Source organism: Pristiophorus japonicus, chromosome 2 (genome assembly GCF_044704955.1).
Source record: "Pristiophorus japonicus isolate sPriJap1 chromosome 2, sPriJap1.hap1, whole genome shotgun sequence".
NCBI classification, from domain to species: domain Eukaryota; kingdom Metazoa; phylum Chordata; class Chondrichthyes; family Pristiophoridae; genus Pristiophorus; species Pristiophorus japonicus.
This window is the reverse complement of record NC_091978.1, coordinates 201,703,220-201,709,688: the sequence shown is the minus strand read 5'-3', so window position 1 is coordinate 201,709,688 and position 6,469 is coordinate 201,703,220. Positions and strand designations below refer to the sequence as shown.

Sequence of the window (6,469 nt, the reverse complement as noted above, 5' to 3'; positions counted from 1 at the left end):
AGGGCAAAGTGGCAAGTTGGATCCAAAGCTGGCTTGGAGGTAGGAAGCAAAAGGTAATGATTGATGGATGTTTGTGACTGGAAGGATGTTTTCAGTGGGGTTCCTCAGGACTCAAGTACTGGATCCCTTGCTTTTTGTGGTATATATCAATGATTTAGGTTTGAATATAGGGAGTATGATTAAGAAGTTTGCAGACAACACTAAAATTGGCTGTGTGGATGATAATGAAGAGGAAAGTCATGGGCTGCAGGAGGATATCAATCTACTGGTCAGGTGGGCAGAGCAGTGGCAAATGGAATTTCATTCAGAGAAGTGTGAGGTGATGCACTTTGGGAAGGCTAATAAGGAAAGGGTATACACATTAAGCAGTAAGCCACTTAATAGTGTAGATGAACAAAGGGACCTTGGAGTGCTTGTCCACAGATCCCTGAAAGTAGCAGCCCAGGTGGATAAGATGGTTAAGGAGGCATATGGAATGCGTGCCTTTATTGGCCGAGGCATAGAATATAAGAGCAGGGAGGTTATGCTTAAATTGTATAATACTTTGGTTAGGCCACAGCTGGAGTACTGCGTGCAGTTCTGGTCACCTTGTCATAGAATGGACATGATTGCACTAGAAAGGTTGCAGAGGAGATTTACTCGAATGCTGCCTGAAATGGAGAATCTTAGTTATGAGGACAGATTGGATAGGCTGGGTTTGTTCTCACTGAGGTCTCCTCTCAACCTCCCATCGAGGTGTACAAAATATTGATGGGCCTGGATATAGTGGATAGTAAGGGTTTATTTCCATTGATGGATAGGCTATTACAAGGGGGCATAGTTATAAGGTGGTTGGTGGAAGGTTTGGAGGGGATTCAAGGGAGGGGGCTTCTTTACACAGAGGGTTGCGTGGATCTGAAACTTGCTGCCTGGAAGAGTGGTGGATGCAGAAAACCTCGCCACTTTCAAGAGATGGTTGGATGGGCACTTAAAGTGCTGTAACCTGCAAGGTTACGGACCTAGAGCTGGTAATTGGGATTAGACTAGATGATCTTTAGTTGGTCAGCGCAGATATAATGGTAAGTACTGCAGGGAATAGAATTGGGCCAGGGTAATCTCCTGGACCACTTGCGATCGCCTGGATGGGTCAGAGAGGAATTTTCCCAGATTTTTTCTCCCTAAATTGGCCTGGGTTTTTAAATCTGTTTTTTGCCTCTTCCAGGAAATCACATGGCTCCGGTTGGGGTGGAGTGTAGATGTTTTTAGCATAAGGGGTGTTGCAGTGGTGTGGGGTGCACTGGTTGGGCTGGGTGCTCTTTGTCTTTCCATGGGTTTGTATGTAACCTTTAGGGCTGCTGATAAAGGGCCATGCAGCTCATCGTCAGCCAGCGCATACACGATGGGCCGAAATAGCTTCCTTCTGCGCTGTAAATTTCTATGTTTCTAAAGGGAATCATGATAGAGGCAGATTAATAGAGGGAAGTGTGAAATTGAATCAGAAGATGAGTGAAGAACCATCACGATAAATGATTAAAGTGGTTACCAGGAAGAACAGTGAAGATATGTGGCCCTCGCACATATCTGGTCAAGATGTTTGATCATGGAAAGGTTAGTTGAATGTTGAAATGATTCAATTATTTCTGATGGGTCAGATAGTTGTGTTACAAGTAGCATACCAGTAGCAAATGCTACATCAGATGTAGATGAGAACATAAATAGGAACAGGAGTTGCCCATTTCGGCCCCTCGAGCCTGCTCCGCCATTCAATAAGATCATGGCTAATCTGATCATAGACTCAACTCCACTTCCCTGCCCGCTCCCCATAACCCCTTATCATTCAAGAAACTGTATTTCTGTCTTAAATGTATTCAATGTCCCAGCTTCCACAGCTCTCAGAGGCAGAAAATTCCACAGATTTACAACCCTCAGAAGTAATTCCTCCTCATCTCGGTTTTAAATGGGCAGCCCCTTATCCTAACATCACGCCCTCTAGTTCTAGTCTCCCCCATCAGTGGAAACATTATCTCTGCATCCAGCTTGTCAAGCCCCGTCATAATCTTATTCGTTTCGATAAGATCATCTCATTCTTCTGAATTCCAATGAGTAGAGGCCCAAACTACTCAACCTTTCCTCATAAGTCAACCCCCTCATCCCCAGAATCAACCTAGTGAACCTTCTCTGAACTGTTTCCAAAGCAAGTATATCCTTTCGTAAATATGGAAACCAAAACTGCACACAGTATTCCCAGGTGTGGCCTCACCTATGCCTTGTATAGCTGTAGCAAGACTTCCCTGCTTTTATACTCCATCCCCTTTGTAATAAAGGCCAAGATACCATTGGTCATCCTGATCACTTGCTGTACCTGCATACTATCCTTTTATGTTTCATGCACAAGTACCCCCAGGTCCCGCTGTACTGCGGCACTTTGTAATCTTTCTCAAATTTAAACAACAACTTGCTCTTTGATTTTTTCTGCCAAAGTGCATGACCTCAACATTATACACCATCTGCCAAATTTTTGCCCACTCACTTAGCCTATGTCCTTTTGCAGATTTTTGGATCCACCTCACAGTTTGCTTTCCCACCTATCTTTGTATCATCAGCAAACTTGGCTACGTTACACTCAGTCCCTTCTTCCAAGTCGTTAATATAGATTGTAAATAGTTGGGGTCCCAGCACTGATCCCTGTGGCATCCCACTAGTTACTGGTTGCCAACTAGAGAATGAACCATTTATCCCGACTCTCTGTTTTCTGTTAGTTAGCCAATCCTCTATCCATGCTAATATATTACCCCCAACCCCGTGAACTTGTATCTTGTGCAGTAACCTTTTAAGTGGCACCTTGTCAAATGCCTTCTGGAAGTTCAAATACACCACATCCACTGGTTCCCCTTTATCCACTCTGTTCATTACATCCTCAAATAACTCCAGCAAATTTATCAAACATGACTTCCCCTTCATAAATCCATGCTGACTCTGCCTGATCGAATTTTGCTTTTTCAAATATGCTGCTACTGCTTCTTTAATAATGGACTCCAACATTTTCCCAACCACAAATGTTAGGCTGACTGGTCTATAGTGTACTGCTTTTTGTCTGCCTCCTTTTTTAAATAGGGGCGTTACATTTGCAGTTTTCCAATCTGCTGGGACCTCCCCAGAATCCAGGGAATTTTGGTAAATTACAACCAATGCATCCACAATCCCTGCCACTACTTTTCTTCAGACCCTAGGATGCAAGCCATCAGGTCCAGGGGATTTTTCTGCCTTTCATCCCATTATCTTACTGAGTACCACCTCCTTAGTGATTGTGATTGTGTTAAGTTCCTCCCCCTCCTATCCTTGACGATCCACCGTTGGAATATTGTTAGTGTCCTCTACCGTAAAGAGTGATACAAAATATTTGTTCAGAGTTTCTTCCATCTCCATGTTCCCCATACTAGAAACAAGTCCAAGAGAAATTCAGAATTTAAGTCTGAGTCCGAGTCAGGCAAACAAACAGTCTGAAGTTGTGGAGAGTCTTCTCAGGTTCAGCCTAGAATGAATCTAAGTTCGACACCAAGTTTGGAAAGTTCTGTTTAAGAGCGAAAATATCCTCTTCGAAACAGATATCAAGTGATTAAGTTTGATTTGTAAATATGACAAAATAAGTCCATATATTTTGTTGTTTATAACCATGCATGTATGATTATTTTATGATTACTTTTTTATTAAGGGGTGGGAGAAGGGTGTAGAGCTCCCCCTAGTGCATGATGGAGAGGCAGGTAATTTAGCTTGCAAAGTCATTCCTTTGAAAATGATCATAATAAGGAAAACTGCATGAAAACCATGAAATACATGTCGTTTAGTATTAAGTAACTGTTTGCACTGTCATATTGTTCAAACTTGAGTATTTTGACAGTTTAATGGTGATACTTTTGCAGAGAGTAATTCTATTGCTGTCTAATGGATATGTTGATATTTCGTTAGGAATAGAAGAATCATAGGAAGAGTGAATAAACAATATCTTATCTACCATTAAATGTTTAAAGCCTGTTCGCATAAATTTTGTCAGACATTAGTTTGGTTAATTAGTGGTTGCTATTAACAGTTATACATTGTATTCAGGTTCTAATCCAGCAAAATTGTACTATCCCCCAAATATTCAACCCACCCAGAAATGTGGTATGATGGGCTGCTGGGGCAAGGGATACCCCACCATATACATGGCTCATAACACTCTTCTACAACACAACCACACTGGAGCAACACAGGTGTTGATCCATGCTAGGGGACAACCAGGATCATTACTGAGCACATCATCAGGATGCTGAAGCAGAGATTCAGGCTTCCCTTCAATATTTCCCACAAAGAATTTCCTCAATTTTGCATGAGAGAGAGATCTGGAAACACAGCAACAGCAGCAGTCATCTTCCAATGACAAAGACCAGAGGAAGGCAAGGAAGACCATCTCAACGTCTTGCAAAAGATGTGGGGGATGAGTGAAATGCTCAGCGATTTCAGTTACATGCTCATTAATTGGCCAGAAGAGGTAGGTAAAGGGAATAAGGGAACGGAGTTCCGACAATGTTACAGGGCTCCTTTCTAACCCAATAAGGGACAATTTGCTACTGAATCTAGTAATGGGGAATGGACCAGAGCAGATAAGAGAAGTAAAAGTAGGGGAACATCGATGCAATTGTGACCATAATGTAATACACTTTAAGGTAACTAGGGTGATAGATTGGAGAAAAGGCAATTGTGAGGGGCTGAGAATGGAACTTGGGAAAATAAAATGAACAATTTTGGTGAATAATGATGTAGAACAGCAATGGGAAATATTTAAAATGATGTTCAGAGTCCAGAAAAAATATATTCTGCTAAAAAACAAGGACAAACTAAACACTAATGAAATACCATGGGTGAATACATAAGAACATAAGAATATAAGAATTAGGAACAGGAGTAGGCCATCTAGCCCCTCGAGCCTGCTCCGCCATTCAACAAGATCATGGCTGATCTGGCCGTGGACTCAGCTCCACTTACCCGCCCGCTCCCCGTAACCCTTAATTCCCTTATTGATTAAAAATCTATCTATCTGTGATTTGAATACATTCAATGAGCTAGCCTCAACTGCTTCCTTGGGCAGAGAATTCCACAGATTCACAACCCTTTGGGAGAAGAAATTCCTTCTCAACTCGGTTTTAAATTGGCTCCCCAGTATTTTAAGGCTGTGCCCCCTAGTTCTAGTCTCCCCGACCAGTGGAAACAACCTCTCTGCCTCTATCTTGTCTATCCCTTTCATTATTTTTAAATGTTTCGATAAGATCACCCCTCATCCTTCTGAACTCCAACGAGTAAACACCCAGTCTACTCAACCTATCATCATAAGGTAACCCCCTCATCTCCGGAATCAGCCGAGTGAATCGTCTCTGTACCCCCTCCAAAGCTAGTATATCCTTCCTGAAGTAAGGTGACCAAAACTGCACGCAGTACTCCAGGTGCGACCTCACCAATACCCTGTACAGTTGCAGCAGGACCTCCCTGCTTTTGTACTCCATCCCTCTCGCAATGAAGGCCAACATTCCATTCGACTTCCTGATTACCTGCTGCACCTGCAAACTAACTTTTTGGGATTCATGCACAAGGGAGAGTCATTCATGTTGCACAACTAATCATTCTGTGCTCCTCAGTGACCATAAGCACTATTTGCCACAAGTGAATCCTTGTGGTGATGAAGGTCAATTGGAGTTTAAGCACCACGCTGTGGGGGCCGTTGTACAAGACGTTTCTGTAGTGTCGTGGTTATCACGTTTGCTTTACATGCGAAAGGTCTCTGGTTCAATCCCAGGCAGAAACATTATAAGGGGACAGATGTTGTGTGCAGCTACACAAAGCCCTGGTTCGACCTCACTTGGGGGACTGTGTTCAGTTCTGGTACCGCACAGGCAGCATCTGCTTTTTTTCATCGGGGACTTGGCCTGGAGGGTGGTGCACGGAGCAGTGCCGTGCAACAAATTTTTAAGCCGGTTCACGGACTCCCAGGCCGCCTGCAATTTCTGCGGTCTGGAGGAGTCCGTGTTCCATGTTTTTATTGAGTGCACAAGGTTGCAGCCCCTGTTCCATTATCTGAAGGGGCTGCTCCTGAAATTCTGGCTGCACTTCAGTCCCACTCTCCTGATCTTTGGGCACCCTGTGCGGAGGGGAGCGGGTAGGTCCGAAGGCCTCCTCGTAGGACTGCTCCTGGGCACGGCCAAGGGTGCCATCAGCCGGTCCAGGCAGCGGGCGGTCGAGGGGGTCGTTCAACCTGACTGCCTGCCTCTCTTCCGCTCTTACATCCGGTCCAGGGTGTCCTTGGAGATGGAGCACGCGGTGTCCACCGGTACGCTCGCGGCCTTCCGCGAGAGGTGGGCACCGGAGGGACTGGAGTGCATCATCACGCCCGGCAACCAAATTTTAATTTGATTTTACGTTTTAAAGTTTAATTTGTTTTAATTGCCGGTGCTTTTAGTGT

General features: G+C 44.0%; 1 non-coding gene across 1 annotated transcript; it reads left to right on the top strand.

Annotated features, from left to right (window-relative positions):
* Positions 1-5,742: 5,742 nt before the first annotated feature.
* On the top strand, positions 5,743-5,815 carry trnav-uac (transfer RNA valine (anticodon UAC)). The gene has a single exon. It is a non-coding gene; the product is annotated as a tRNA-Val (tRNA).
* The last annotated feature ends 654 nt before the right edge of the window (positions 5,816-6,469 follow it).